General features: G+C 41.6%; 1 protein-coding gene across 1 annotated transcript in view; it reads right to left on the reverse strand.

The window, feature by feature from the left end:
* caska (calcium/calmodulin-dependent serine protein kinase a) overlaps window positions 1-16500 on the reverse strand; it is a 468988-nt gene that overhangs the window by 365916 nt on the left and 86572 nt on the right. The gene's annotated exons all lie outside the window — the stretch shown is intronic.

Genomic DNA, 16500 nt, shown 5'->3' on the forward strand with positions numbered 1-16500 from the left:
TTTTGTATTATATCTGAATTCTCCTCCTATTGAGGAGCGCCTGGGTCAAGGGTGGGGCATTGGTTGGGAGAGGATACGATGGACCTTTGGAAAGGAAGTGACACCCCCTGGGAACAAGGGGGAAAATCTCCATTTAAATACACTTTATTTTTTTTTATTATTTAGAAATAGTTTTTTATTATACTGTTGTGAGTGTATTATAGAGCCTTGATTTTTGTGAATTTTATATGCTCTATGCTCGGGATCTTCTGGATAGGGTTTCCCCTCCCGAGGGGTCTCGGATTTGCCCGGACGATTATGGTTGATCAGTCGGTTAAGTGGTGCACCTGGAATGTCAAGGGGAGTAATTCTCCAGTCAAAAGGAAGAAAATATTATCAAATCTCAAGAAAGAAAGAGTTGATATAGCACTCCTACAGGAGACACACCTGTTGGATAAAGAACACTTGAAATTATGACAGGGTGGATTTCTTCTTTTAGCTCAAAAAGTAGGGGAGTTGTTATTCTTATTCGGAAGAATTTCCCTTTCAAAATCCTAAATCAGATAAAAGACGAATCTGGACGATATATTCTGATTAAAGCCCTTAAAATTGGAGAGGAATATGGGATTTTAAATTTGTACTGCCCCCCAGCACACCCCTTTAAATTTATAACGGAAGCCTTCTCAAAATTGATGGCTCTTGGTGCCCATCATACAATTATAGGGGGAGACTTTAATTGTATTATGGATTCGGAAATAGATAGGATTCCCAAGAGTACTGCTGGAGTATCTCCCAGATCGAGACAATTGATGGATCTGAACAAAGAATTAGGATTAGTAGATGTATGGAGATGCCTTCATCCACAGGGCAGAGATTTTTCTTTTTACCTCAATCCACATAAATGTCATTCCAGAATTGATATGTTTTTTGCCCCCTCGATTTTTTTTAAATTCCATATCATCCTGTAAAATAGGTCATATAGCAATTTCCGACCACACTGCTGTATATATGGAAATCAAGGCGAGGAACAACGGGCCATCCCCTCGGCATTGGCGTATGGACTCCTTCCTAATGAAAGATTGTAAATTTATAAAGTACTTCTCTCAAGGATTTAAAACTGTTTTAGAAATCAATTTAGGTACGGCTAGCAACCCATCAATGATATGGGAGACCATCAAAGCTTATGCGTGAGGTTTGATCATCTCCTACTCAGCGACCCAGAAAAAATTAAAGGGAGAACAACAGCGTCTGCTCGAAGCTCGCTTAAAAGCAGCTGAAACAGCCTACGCTGATAGACCTTCTATTGTTAAATTGCAAAGGATTACAGCCCTTAGGACAGCTCTATACACCACGCTTACCCAAACGGCTAAGAGGGAAATATTATTTGCAAAACAAAGGTTATATGAATTTGGCAACAAACCGGGTAGATACTTAGCATTTCTTGCAAAGAAAAAAAAAGGGCCCTCAAACTATCATGTCTATCAAGGAAAGTACGGATATTTTGACTCATGATCATAAAAGGATTAATGCAATCTTTAGAAAATTTTATTCTGATTTATATAAATCGCAGGATTGTGAAGACAGGACTAGGAGGATGCAATCATTTTTTAAAAATCTGACCTTTCCAGGCCTAACTCCGGAACAGGTATTGGTCTTAAATGCTCCCCTAACAGTCCAAGAAATACTTGACGAAATCAGGCAACTTCAGAGCAGTAAGGCACTTGGCCCAGATGGTTTTCAAGCTGAATTCTATAAAGAATTTACAGAAATATTGGCTGGTCCATTTATGGACACGTATAACTATGCATATAGTCAGGGCTGTCTCCCGCATTCGCTTAAAGAGGCAAATATCTCTTATCCTTAAAAAAGGAAAGGATTCAGAAGATTGTGCGTCATACAGACCAATATCCTTGCTAAATGTAGATTTTAAAATCCTTTCTAAAACGTTAGCATTGAGACTAGAAAGGGTACTGCCACGTATTATAAAAGAAGATCAGACAGGGTTTATTAAGGGCCGTAGATCATCCAATAATATTAGAAGGGTTTTGAATATGATTAAAGCCTGCCATCAGGGAAAGATACCAGGAGTAGTAGTTTCATTAGACACGGAAAAGGCATTTGATAGGGTTGAATGGTCATATTTGTTTTACACATTGGAGAGGTTTGGCATTGGAAAGGTGTTTATCAAATGGGTCTCAACATTGTATAGTGATCCCAAAGCAGTTGTGGTTACCAATGGATTAGGTTCGGATAGCTTCAGTGTGGGTAGGGGCTGCCGTCAGGGATGTCCTCTTTCGCCATTGTTATTTACGCTAATAATTGAACCACTAGCAGAAGCTATACGAGCTGATCCTAATATAACGGCCCCGAGGATTGGTACAGGTAAACATAAAATTACCCTTTATGCAGACGATGTTCTTCTATTCCTCAGTAATCCTCTGATGTCCGTACCTCGCTTAATCCGTTATTAATACATTTAGCACATTCTCAGGCTATAAAATTAATTTCTCAAAATCTGAGGCTATGCCAATGGGTGGCCTTGCTATGATACCCCACTTAGTGGACGGATCGGATCCCATTTTCCCTTTCGTTGGTCCCTGAAGGGTTTGTTATATTTAGGCATTTTTATTACTCCAGTATTTGGTCAGTTGTATAAGGCTAATTTTGTGCATTTACTGAAAAGGATAAGGCAGGACCTACAGCGATGGGGAAACCTTCCAATTTCCTGGCTAGGTAGAATAGCACTAATTAAAATGAATGTCCTGCTGTGTCTCCTATACCCTATGAGAATGCTTCCGGTGATGCTGCCGAGGCTGGCACTGCACAAATTATATGGCTGGTTGGGTTCCTATATCTGGAATCATAGACAGCCCCTCATTAAGCTGAAGAAGCTACAGCTGCCACAGGCAAGGGGAGGATTGGACTTCCCAGATTTTAGGAAATATTAGTTAAGTTCCCTATTAAGTTACATAGCTGATTGGGTCTTGTCTGATCCACAATCAATCTGACTGGACATCGAGGCTTCTCAAGTAAAATGCCCACTTATTAACCTTTTATTTTCAGACAAGAGGAAAATCATTACGGATCACTGTAAAAACCCTATAATACTAAACACAATTAAAGCTTGGAATATAATGCGGCAAAATGAGGGCAACTCACATAAAACACTCCCTATGCACCGATAGAGGGAGCATGGGGATTCCAACCGGGGTTTGCAGATGCCACTTTTAAACTCTGGAGATCCAGGGGTATCCCATGTCTATGGGACCTATTTAAAGATGGGGTCCTGATGTCTTTTAAACAGCTGCGTCAGAAATTCGGATTACCTAATGGAGACCTCAATCGATACTTCCAAATTCGAGATTATATACAGAAGACGACTACGTTATTAGATAGTCTTTATAAATCAGATAGAGAATGTAGAGTACTACGACCAATGGGGCTATCCTCCATCAGTAGTATTTATCATTTACTACATGATGAAGTATCGGGAGATACGGACAATCTGCTTAAAACATAGGATCAGGATTTGGGACTAGAAATCTCTATAGAAACGTGGAATGACATTTGGGAAAACGCCAGAAGAATCACCATCTGCAACAGAACTCAGGCTATCCAACTGAAGATACTTCATAGGCCCATATAGCACCGGATCGATTGGCAAAATTTGAGGCAGAAGCATCTCCAATGTGTCCCAAATGTAAAATAGAGGTGGGCACTCTTGTACATTGCCTATGGACCTGTCATAAGATTCGTAGATACTGGACTAAAGTAGCAAGTACCCTGATAGAAATTTTAGGAACGGAAATTAAAGTGGACCCTGTATGTCTCCTTTTGGGCTTTTCGAACTTTCCCTCCCTGGATATGCACGGGAAGAGACTATTTTCTATTCTCTCTTTCTGTGCAAGGAAACATATTTTAATAAACTGGGTGGCTGAGGGCCCCCCTGGATTTTCAAATTGGCACAGATTAATTATGGAATGTATTCCCCTTGACTTCCTTACAAATATGTACGAAAGACCGAATTATTTTATAAAATATGGCAGCCCTTCTTGAATTATATGAATACAGATATTTCGGCTATCCTAACAAGGGCTTTTATTTAATTGAGATTACGAGCCTGGCTGGTCCGGGGCCCCTTAGGAGAGGAATCCCGCACGAATACGGGTTTTGTTACATTTGATGTTAACACATTCCGAGCATGTATCTCACGACCCAATTTCTATGTTATCCGCTGTTTTTTTTTCTCTTTCTTTTATTTGAATAATGTAAGAGACTTAAATATACACTCTGGTCAGTTGTAGGTTAGATTAGTAGTTAGTTGAGTTTTGATTTTTTTCTTTCTCGGTATTTTTCTTTTGTTAAATTTTGGTTATTATATAATTAAGATTTAATTGTATATCAATGTTTGTACTTGAGTGTTTTGTTTATTTTTGTAAACTTGTAAAAATGTTAAGTTTCTAATAAAAATATCTATAAAAAAAAATCATGATCATGTTGAATAGTGGAATAGACTTGAAGGACCAAATGGCTTACTTCTATTCTTAATTTGCTTCTAAAACACTCAATGTCTCAGAAATTCACCCTCTTGCATCATCTCTCCAACTACACACACATTTGTTCTATCGTTCTATTCCTACACTCTTCTACATGGCACCAAGAGTAATCCAGAGATTACTATCTTTGAAATCCTGCTCTTCAACTTCAGACCGAACTCCTCTAACTTTGCTTGCAGGACTTCATTTCTTTTCTTCCCATGTCATCGATTCTAACATAGACCATGACCTCTGGATGTTCACCCTCCCAATTAAGAACATCTTGCAGTCATGAAATCCTTTACCCAATACCTGGGGACAACATAACATTCTACAGTTATGCCTAACAGCAACTCAAGTGCCTGTCAATACACTTCATTAACAAATCTCCTACCACTAATGTTGTTTCACACTTCTTTCTTCAACTGATCCCCTGTAGCTGAAATGCAACCATAGTGCTATTTCTTTGGATCTGGCTTGCCTCCAGAGAGGAACCATCACTCTCACCATTTTCTAAAGCCAAAAAATTAGCTTGTAAGTCAGAAACATTCGTGATTCCCTCATTACCAGTTTGGTCCCCTCTTCTGTCTGACAGTCGCCCATTCCCTTTCTGCCTGCATTTGCTTAATCTGAGAGGAGACCACATCTTAAAATGCAGCATCCATGAATGTCTCAGTCCCCTGAATGCACTTTCAAACCCCGAGCTGCTGCACAAGCTCCAAATCCTGGAGCTTCAGATACTCCAGTAAGAGACACTTCCTGCACATACAGCCATCCAGATCACCAGCAGGATTAGGATATTCCACACAGTGCATGATGAGCTCTCCAAACATAGCTAAATAAAACACGGGGTCTTGCTTAGATTTTACCCTTATTTCTATCTAAGTATACAGGAAAGGTATATTGTTCTTGTTTATGTCAGACAAAAGAACCCCTCAACCCAATTAAGCGAAGAAATATAGTTGTGAAGTTTTAAAACATTAAATTATGTCAAATTTTGAAGCTATACTTACGCATGAACTTCAATCAAAATCCAGTCACAAACAACTCTTTCAATGCTAAACATCTTACAAAGCAAAAGCTTTGCAGTGAGTACTATTCAAGCACAAGTAAAAGCAACAATGTAAGTTATGTGTGCAATGTGAACTGTAGCTCCCCATTGAGCCACAGGAACCAGAGACTTATTCAGGTATGAGACCCTGAATAGTGACCTGGTTGTGGAACATGAGATGCTAACTGGTGATTGCAAGGTGCTGGAACAAATGTTGCAATACTAAGTGATAGTATGGCTTGAGACTATGGACCTTTCCATGATGTCACAAGGAACTCCCAGCTCCACAGTCTTAAAAAACAGGTTTCTGTTGTCACTGGAAAAGCTTTAAACTCATGAGTCCAGGAAGAGTGAGCATGACTGAGGGCTGACTTGTGTTAGAAGGTCAGAGATAGAACCATAGAGTTGTACAGCATGGAAACAGATCCTTCGGCCAAAGCCCTTCAACCTGTTTCTACCTGTCAAAGCCAAACCCTGGTATCACAGGGAAAAAAAACTTAATGGGGATTTCTTGAGTGTTGCTATTGATTGTCATAAAGACTGTACTAGGGTACAGTCAAGGCTAATGCCATCTCTACTGGGCTTGAGAGAGGAATTTGAAGTGCAAGGGAAAGATTCAGTTGTTGTGGTCCACGTAGCTATCAATCACGTTGACAGGACTAGAAATAAGATACTGCTGAGGGACTGTAGCAGCTCTGGATTAAATTGAAAAAGCAGAATCAAAAGGTAGCAATCTCAGGATTATTACCTGAGCCACATGAATTATCTTTTCCCAATATAAAGATTAGGAAAAGCTAAAGCAGGTGGTCATAATGACTTTGAACTCCTTCTGGGGTGGGGTGGGGGGTGTATGTATAAGACTCAGGAGAGCTGAAAATGTGTTGCTGGAAAAGCGCAGCAGGTCAGGCAGCATCCAGGGAACAGGAGAATCGACGTTTCAGGCATAAGCCCTTCTTCAGGAATCCCAACTATAGGAAGGGAGAGCAGTCAAAACAGGATTGAGGTCTTTGTACTTAAATGCATGCATTATGTGAAAGAAGACTGTAGTGCAGACTGTAATTCTTGTGAGCGAGATGTGGCTGCAAGGGGATCCGGGCTGGGAACCAAATATCCAAGAATGCACATGCTAGTAAGAGACAGGCAGATGGGTCAGGGTTGCATTGTCAGTAAGAAATTAAAGTAAATTGATAGAAAGAAGAAATATAGGATGGGAAAGCACAAAAACTGAGAGTCGACCCTGATGGGAGTTGTATACAGGCACTCGAGCAGTAATCAGGATGTGGAGAGAAGAATTTGTGGAATGTGCATAAGATGGTTTCTGGAGTAGCTTGTGAAACAGCTCACAAGGGACCAAGCAATTTTAGATTTAATGGGGAGTAATGAGACAGACATGAATAGGGAGTTGAAGATGAAGGAACTCCAAGGGGGCAGTGACCATAATGATAGAATTCACCCCATATTTGAGAGGGAGCAACTATAATCAGATCTCATGGTACTACGATTGACTAAAGGCAAATTTAAAGACATGAGGGAGAATACGGCCAGAGAATTTTACTGGAAGGGAAACCTAGCAGGCTTGCCAAGGCAGGAGTTTCTAGGGGTAATTCGGGGGACACAGCAGAACTTCATCCCAAGGAAGAAATGGGAGCATGAGGCAACAATGGCTGATAAGGAAAGTCAGGGACTGCATAAAAGAAAGGAAAAGCAAACAATGCGGAGAATGTTAGCAGGAAGTCAAAGATAGGGAAGCCTTTAAAAAACAGACAGCAACTTACAAAAAAAACAGTACGGGGTGGGGGGGTAGGGAAGCAGATGAAATAGGAGGGTAAACTAAGCAGTCATATAGAAGATTGCAAGAACTTTTTCCCCCTAAATATTAAAAAACTCAGAGTTAACAATAGGCTGCTGGAACATTAGGCTGGAGAAGTAGCAATGAGGAGCAAAGAAATTTCAGAGGAACTGAATAGGAACTTTGCATCTGTCTTTACGGTGGAAGACACTAGGAGTGTATCAGAACATCAAGGGTGCCAGAGTAGAGGTGAGGATAGTTGCCATTATTAAAGGAGACAGTGAAATGAAGTTGAAAGGTTTGAAGGTGGATAAATCACTCAGACCAGATGGACTACACCTGAGTTTGGAAGGAGATTGAGGAGGCACTACTGGTCATCTTTCAGGAATTACTGGAGTCAGGGAGGGTCCCAAAGGACTGGAAAATGGCTGATGTAACACCTGTTTAAAGGAGGGAGGGAGGGAGAAGACAGGAAATTGTTAGCTGGTGAATCTGATCTCAGTAGTTTGTAAGATTTGAGTCCATTATTAAGGATGAGATCGTGGAGTACTTAGTAAAATACAGCTTAGTCAGCATGGTTTCATCAAGAAAGGGACATGCCTGACAAATCCATTAGAATTCTCTGTGGAGGTAACAAACAAGTTGGATAAAGCAGTAGATAAATCTACTGTATTTAGATTTCCAGAAGGTCTTTGATAGGTGCCACACAGGAGGCTGCCAAATAAAAGTGTGTTTGGGGCAAGGTATTAGCATGAATAGTGTGGTGCCGGAAAAGCACAACAGGTCAGGCAGCATTTGAGGAGCAGGAGAATCAATGTTTCGGGCATAAGCCCTTCATTAGGAATGAGGCTTGTGAGCCGGGGGGGCTGAGAGTGAAGGTGAGAGAGAAGGTAATAGGTCAGATGGGGGAGTGATGGACAGGTCCGGTGGGCGGTGCCAAGTTGGAGGCTTGGGACTGGGATAATGAGGGGGGAGGGGAAATGAGGAAGCTGTTGAAATCCACACTTATCCCATGTGGTTGCAGAGTCCCAAGGTGAAATAAGAGGCATTCTTCTCAAGGCGTTGGGTGGTAACGGTTTGGTGTTGAGGAGACCTAGGACCTGCATGTCCTAGACAGAGTCGGGCAGGGGGGCGAGGGGGGAGGTGGTGGAGCAGTATTGACGTGTTCAGGCACGGAGCAGTGATGTTGGTGGGTGCAGGCGTCCCAGAGAGATGTTCTCTGAAGTGATCCGCGAGGAGACGCCCTGTCTCCCCAATGTAGAGGAGACCACACCGGGTGTAACAGATGCAGTAAATGACATTGGTAGTGGTACAAGTAAATTTCTGATGGATGTAGAAGGATCCCTTTGGGGCCTTGGACAGAGGTGAGGAGAGTGGTTTGGGTGCTGGTTTTGCACTTCCTGCGATGGCAGGGAAAGATGCCAGGGGTGGGGTGTGGACCTGACGAGGGAGTCGCGGAGGGAATGGTCTTTCCGGAACGCTGATAGGGGTAGGGAGGGAAATATACCTTTGATGATGGGGTCCGTTTGGAGGTAGCAGAAGTGGCAGAGGATGATGTGATGTATGCGGAGGTTGGTGAGGTGGAAGGTAAGGACGGGGGGGGTGGGTGATTTCTGTCCTTGTTATGTTGGGAGGGGTGGGGTTCAAGGGCGGTGGTGTGGGAAGTGGAGGAGATGTGCTGGATGCTATTGTCAACCATGTGGGAAGTGAAATTGCGATCTTGGAAAAAGAGGGCCATCTGGGATTTTCTAAGGTAGAATTGGTCATTCTGGGAACAGATCTAGTGGAGACGGAGGAATTGGGAAGAAAGGATTGCATTTTTACAGGAGGTAGGGTGGGAGCAGGTGTAGTCTAGGTAACTGTGGGAGTCATTGGATTTGTAGATGATGTCCATGGTTAGTTGGTCGCCGGGGACGGTGATGGAGAGGTCCAGGAAGAGGAGGGAGGTGAACCGCTCTACCCACACCGCCCCCCCCCCCCACAACTTGACTGTGATCACCTGCATCTGCTGTCCTCACTTTCTCTACTAGCATAGATAGATGATTGGCTGACTGGCAGAATGCAGAGAGAGTGGGGATAAAAGGGGTCATTTCCAGAATGGTATCTAGTGACTACTGGAGTTCTGCAGGGATCAGTGTTGTGACCAGAACTATTCATGTTTAACATTAACTATCTGAACAAAGCAACTGAGGATATTGTTGCTAAGTTTGCAAATGGCAAAAGGATAAGTGGAGGGAAAGGTAGTGGTCATGAAGCTGGGAGGCTGAAGAACTTGGACAGAATAGGAGTGTCATCAAAGAAAAGGTAGATAGAATACAATGTGGAAAAATATGATGGAATGCAGATTAGTAGGAGGAGGGGAAACTATTTTTTAAGTGGAGAAAAGCTTATGTAATCTGAAGCACAGAGAGATTTGGGAGCTGTAGTTCAGGGTTCTCTTAAGCTTAACATGCAGGTTGAGTTAACAGTTAGTTACAGAGTGCTGAGCGGCCTTGATAAAGTGGACGTGGAAAAGATGGTTCCACTAGGAGGAGAGACTAAGACCTGAGGGCATAACCTCAGAGTGAAGGGACAACCCTTTAGAACTGAAATGAGGAATTTCTTCAGACAGAGGGTGGTTAATCTGTGGAACTCATTGGCACAGAAGGCTGTGGAGGTGAAGTTATTCTGTCTTTAAGACAGAGATAGATAAGGCTCTTGATTAGTAAGGGGATCCAAGGTTATAGGGAGAAGGCAGGATAATGGGGCTGAGAAACACATCAGCCATGATTGAATGGCAGAGCAAACATGATGGGCCAGATGTCCTAATTCTGCTCCTATACTTCATAGTGTAGAATAAGTAACATCATATCGCTCAAGATGTGGGCACCAACAACAGAACTGTTCTGTTGAAACATGCTTCACTTGAACCATAAAAACAGAAATTGCTTGAGAAACTTAAGCAGCTCTAGCAGCATCTGTGGAGAGAAAGCACAGCCAACAATTTCTGTCTCAGGCTGGCTGCTGTGTTCCAGTGCAAGCTGGAGAAACAAATCTTATTTTCCGCAGCCTTCAAGACTCGATATCAAGTTTGATAACTTTATGGCCTGAACACCATCTTCCATGTCCTTTACCCACTCCATTACACTGTCATCACATGGACTGTTTCATCATAGCTAACTCATTTTCACCCAATGATGGTCTCTATTATCAACTTTTGCCTCCACCCCTTTGTCTGCCCAAATGCTGTTTCTCTCTGAACTTCATTTCCATCCATTGCTTATGCCTTTACACCACAAACATATATTACCTTTTCCTAGCGACAATCAGTTCTGAAGAAGGGTCACTGGAACAGGAACTTTGACGCTTCTTGCTCTTCACTGATGCTGCTAGACCTTGCGAGTTTCTCCAGCAATTTGATTTTGTTTCAGCTTTCCAGCATCTACAGTTCTTTAATTTTTGTTCATTTGAACCACTCTGGGATCAGTATCCTAGTGAATCAGGTAATTTGGATTGTAGATAGAGCTTGACATTAATTAATTGATTGGGAAGTGTAATTTGAAGGCAAGTTCAAAAAAATCAAGAGAGCAAAGTGCGGGTAAATGAAGAGGTGTACAACAGTCCAAATGTGACAGTATGGGCAGAAAATACAAGTGAGGCAGCAATTAGAACCAGAAAAGTAATAAGTAAAATGTCAAAGCTTAAGGCTGTTTATCTGAGTGTACAAAGCATTTGTAACACAATAGATAATTTGATGGCAGAAATACAAATAAATGACTATGACTTAACTATTGTGGAGATGTGGTTGCACATAAGAAGGACACTACAATTGCCACGTAAGATCTTATTCTGCATATTGATTTGACAAATTAGGTGAACACAGGTATCATGGAAAATGAATTTGTAGATTGCATCAGTGATTGCTTAGTTCCAGAATTCCTACAGTGTTGAAACAGGCCCTTCAGCCAAACAAGTCCATGCCGACCCTCTAAAAAGTAATCCACCCAGATCCATTCCACCAATCCTATATTTACCTCTAACTAATGCACCTAACCTACACATCCCTGAACACGATTGACAATTGAGCACAGCCAATCTGCACATCTTTGGACAGTGGGAAGAAACCAGAGTACCCCGAGGAAACCCACGCAGACACAGAGAGAATGTGCAAACGCCACACAGACAGACAGTTGCCCAAGGCTAGAACCAAACACGGGTCCCTGGCGCTGTGAGGCAGCAGTGCTAACCATTGAGCCACTCTGCCGCTTCTACTTGGGTACAGACTATTTTGAATCTAGTAATGTGTAATAAACTGGGATTAATAAGATGCTGTAGTCAAGGGTCCTCTGGAGGGCAGCAATGAAAACATGGTAGAATTTTAAATTCTGTTTGCAGGAGAGTAACATGGATCTCAAACCATTGCCCTTAGCTTAAACAAGGGCAAATATGGAGGTATGAGGAAAAAGTCATCTAAAGCACACTGGGAAAATAGACTACAGGGAAGATCAGAAGATGAGCAGGGGCAAACGTTTTAGCAGAGTGTATCATAAGACTCAAAAATTAATTTTGGTCAAAAAGGAAGAATTGATGAGAAGGATGAACTACCCATCCAATGAAAAACTACCTGACTGTACTGAAAAAAGTTATAAGAAAGCTGGTTGTAGAGCAATAGTAAGCTAGGTCAGGACGGGATCATTTGATCATCAACTGGAGGTTGAGGAGCTGCAGGTTACTCGCATGTTTCGGTCTAATCCCCAGACAAGTCCATTTAAACCAGTTCACTCACGATTGATTGTCAACATAGTAAGACATCATAAGCTTAGCTACACAATGCTTGCAGTATTTTGTATATAATTGACTTTAATTTGGTTGTACTAGGTCCACTAGCTTGTTGTGCCTATGCCCTACCACTCACTTCAACTTTCAATAACAAAAACTACAGACAAACAAACACCCATGGGATCTCCGATATCAGGGTTCTTGGCAGAGGCAGAGGCAGTCATGCAGAAACTCGAACAAACTGCTCTGCCAACTATTCAACCCAAACTTTGGGTCTGCTACATGGGTGACATCTCTGTCATCAGTAAACGAAACAAATTAGAGGAAATCTTCAAGACCATCAATAATATTCTTACAGGCATAAAATTAAAAAAAAGAGGAAAACCACAACAAACTGCCATTCCTAGATGTCGCAGTAGAGCGAACAGCCAATGGGGAACTTCAAACCAGCGTCTACAGGAAAACAACACATACGGACCAAATACTGATCTACAGAAGCACTCATCCCAACATCCACAAACAAAGCTGCATTAGAACACTGTTTCAACGAGCCACCACACACTGCAGCACAGAGGAACTATGAAGAGCAGAGGAAAATCATAGATACAGTGTATTAAAAAAGAATGGGTACCCAATGAACACAGTCCGCCGATTTCTGAGCAACAAACCCAAACAAGCAGACAAAACATCCAGAAACCCTAACCACTCTTCCCTAATCAAAGGCATATTGAGGGGTTCTATTCTCTCTCTAGTTATTCTTTTTCCTTTAACATACTTAAAGAACCTCTTTGGATTCATCCTAATCTTCTCAGCCAAGGATCACGCCCCCTTTTCGCCGTCCTGATTTCCTTCCTCAGTAAATTCCTGTAGCCTCATCGAGGGCTCCCTATTCCTGTCAACCTTGCCTTTCACCCTTACAGGAACATATTGACCTTGACCTCTAGCTATCTCACTTTTAAAAGCCTCCCACTTGCCGGAAATCGCTTTGCCTACAAACAAACTATTCCAATCAACCCCTGCAAGCTCCTGACTAATTCCATTAAAAGCGCCTTTCCCAAATTTAGAACCTAAACCTGTGGTCCAATTTTGTCCCCTCTATAACTGTTTTAAAATGAATAGAACTATAGTCACTGGTCCCAAAGTGCTCTCCTCCACCCCCGTCACTTCGATCACCTGTCCTGCCCTATTTCCCAACAGTAGGTCAGGTTTTGCCCCTTCCCAAGAAGGACCCTCTTATATGCTGCTTGAGAAAACTTTCCTGAATGCACTTAAATTCCACATCGTTTGAGCTCTTAACACTCTGACAGTCCCAGTCGATGTTAGGAAAATTAAAGCTTCCTACCATGACAACTCTATTGCTCCTGCAAGTCTCCCCAGTTTTCCTGCATATTTGTTCCTCTAATTTATGTTGAATATTTGGGAGCCCACAGTACAATCCTAATTACATCAAGATGAAACAGTGAACATAACAGCAAATTGGTGGAAGCTGTCTATTGTCCTTTAGTGTGGCAAAGTGGATTATTCTGGATAGAAATTGTATGTTGAGACCCTACTTTTGCTTCTACTGTAGTAGGGCCACGGTTATAGTGAATGACTTTGCTCAACGTTCAAGACAGATGTCTAGACTGCAAAACAGACTGGTTTTAAGTTAAGAAAAACAGTTTTATACAACAGTGCACACACCACAAGTTGGTACCTTTTGTCTTGAAAGTCTAGGAGATCCAATTCTCCAGTGTTCTAAACTGGCCAGATTATTCCATTTGAAACTGTTGTAACAAATAATCATGCAAGAGACTCAGCTGCAGAAATCACAGACCATGGATCTGAATAGGGATCTGGCCTGGAGAATAGGTGTCATTGAGGTCAATTCAAGGCAAAGGAATAATACGATGAAAAAGAACAGAATTCGTTAATGACATGATGACTAGGTTTAATATGGGAGAGGGGTAGTTCATGCCATAGATTTGGCCAATCTGTGTCCCATATACTAGTAGTCATTCAATATGTCATACTACCAGCGTTGAAGTTCTGCTGTGTGTCTTAAGGAAGAAACTAAGTTGAAATCTCCAAGGTCTGGAGGCAAGGATTGTTAAGGGTGAATAAGTATGCTGGTATTTTCATTAAATCCTGAAGACCCTTAGAAGGCCTGTATTAGATTAAGGCATTAACCTGAAAGTTGATGGTTAGCTGAAATGAAATGAGGAAAAAAAACATGAAGTCAGTTAATAGTCAGATGATGACTTAATTAAATACACGCACATTTCCTCAAACACAGAAACATTAAGACCAGTGACCTTTCTAATCCTTGTTTTAAACCCAGCAGTAACAGATGGACCTGTCACACTAAGTCTGAAAGGATTGCATCTGGTTGAAAACACACCAGTGCATCAGACGTGATAATGTAGACTATTTATCAGCTAAGAGTGCTTGATCACAGAACTGTGCTGCGTGAATATCACATGGATGATTGGATGACATCCAAATGGCAAGAGCCTGAACAAACTAAGTGTGAGATCAAAGTTTGTTAAAGTCAAGAGGTGAGCCTCTTTCCAGGGGAAAACAAAGAAGTCCTATTGAGGAATTGATTAATGAGGCTGTGGAAAACATGGCATGTTTAAGAATTTTGTCACTGGTCAAATAGCTGGAAACTGGATCAATGTGTGAATATACAGCCTGGCTGTATTGAGAAAGGGTATAAAAATACCCTGCCTCAGGGATATAGTTAGCTAGAAAGAGACCAGGATGATTACCTGTTTTAGTATGATCCTCTGATAAGTCCATTGCAATCGTAAACATTGTATTCGCAAGTTTGCAAATGTCTTAGCGGTATTATCACTGGACTGTTAATCCAGAGACCCAGATGATGTTCTGTGAACCCGGGTTTGAATCCTGCCATGGCAGATGGTGGAATTTGAATTTTAAAAAAAGTCAGAAAAATCCACCTGGTTCACAAGTGTCCTTTAGTGAAGGAAACTGCCATCCTTACCTGGTCTGGCCTACATGTGACTCCAGACCCACAGCAATGTGGTTGACTCTGAACTGCCCTCTGGGCAATCAGGAATGGATAATAAATGCTACCTAGCCAGCGATGCCCTCAATGAATGAACAAAAAGAACATTATTATATTTGCAGTATGGAGTCATACAACATCGAAACAAATCCCTCAGTCGAACTTGTCCATGCCGAACTAAACTAGTCCCATTTGCCTGTGTTTGGCCCAAATCCCTCTAAACCTCTCCTCTTCATACACCTGTCCAAATGTCTTTTAAAATGTTGTAACTGCATCCACAACTTCCGCTTAATAGTTAATTCCACATATAAACTACCCTCTGCATGAAAAAGTAGCTCCTCAGGTCCCTTTTACATTTTTCTCCACTCACCTTAAAAATATGCTCCCTAGTTTTGAATTTCCCCAGCCTAGGAAAAAAACCTTTGCTATTCACTTTATCCATGTTCTTCACGAGTTACAAAATCTCTATAAAGTCACAATTCAACCTCCTATGATCCAGGGAAAATGTCCTAGCCTATCTAGCTTCTCCTTATAACTCAAGCCTTCCAGTCCCAGCAGCATCCTGGTAAACCTTTTCTAATAGTATTCTTCCTATAGCAGGATGATCAGAGCTGTACACAGCACTCCAATTGGGAGAATATTAGCATCTATTATAAAGGATGCAAAAGCAAAAGTATTTAAAAATGCATAACATAATCAAGCAAGAGTCAACATGGCTTCAAGAAGGGTAAATCATGCCTGACAAAAATTAGACTTCTTTGAGGCATTTGATAGGTACACACAAAACTATTTATTAAAAGCTCATGGTGTTGGAGGTAGAATATTAACATGCTAAAGGATTGGCTAACAAGCAGAAGACAGTAAGGTAATGGGCCCATTTTTAGCATGGCTACCTGTAACTAGTAGGGTGTCACAGGGGTCACAATTATTTACAAAATATTTTAACTTGGATAAAGAAAAGATATTATCACCTAGTTTGCAGATGACACAAATACAGGTACGAAGGCAAGCGAGGATCTCAAACAGTCTACAGGAGGATATAGACAGGCTCCGTGTATGGGTAAAACCTGGCAAATGGAATGTATTATGGGAAAACATGAGGTTATGCACTCTGCACGCTCCTGTCCGAAGAACTGATCTCAACTCCATCCTCTCCCCTTTGGATTTGCTCTGCAGCAATATCAATTTATTCTCTCAAAGCTGTGCTGTTCCCCAATTTCACTTCACCCTTCATCTCATCCGTCACTTTAAAAGACTTCCTCTATTTCTTTCAGGCATCATGGCACACAAGCTCCAGCAACGTATAGGCTCCAACACCCATCAGACACATCCCACCTATATTCGAGGTACTAACCACACCCTCCAACTCTTTAGTAAC

Source organism: Chiloscyllium plagiosum, chromosome 12, assembly GCF_004010195.1.
Source record: "Chiloscyllium plagiosum isolate BGI_BamShark_2017 chromosome 12, ASM401019v2, whole genome shotgun sequence".
In the NCBI taxonomy this organism is placed as follows: Eukaryota; Metazoa; Chordata; class Chondrichthyes; order Orectolobiformes; family Hemiscylliidae; genus Chiloscyllium; species Chiloscyllium plagiosum.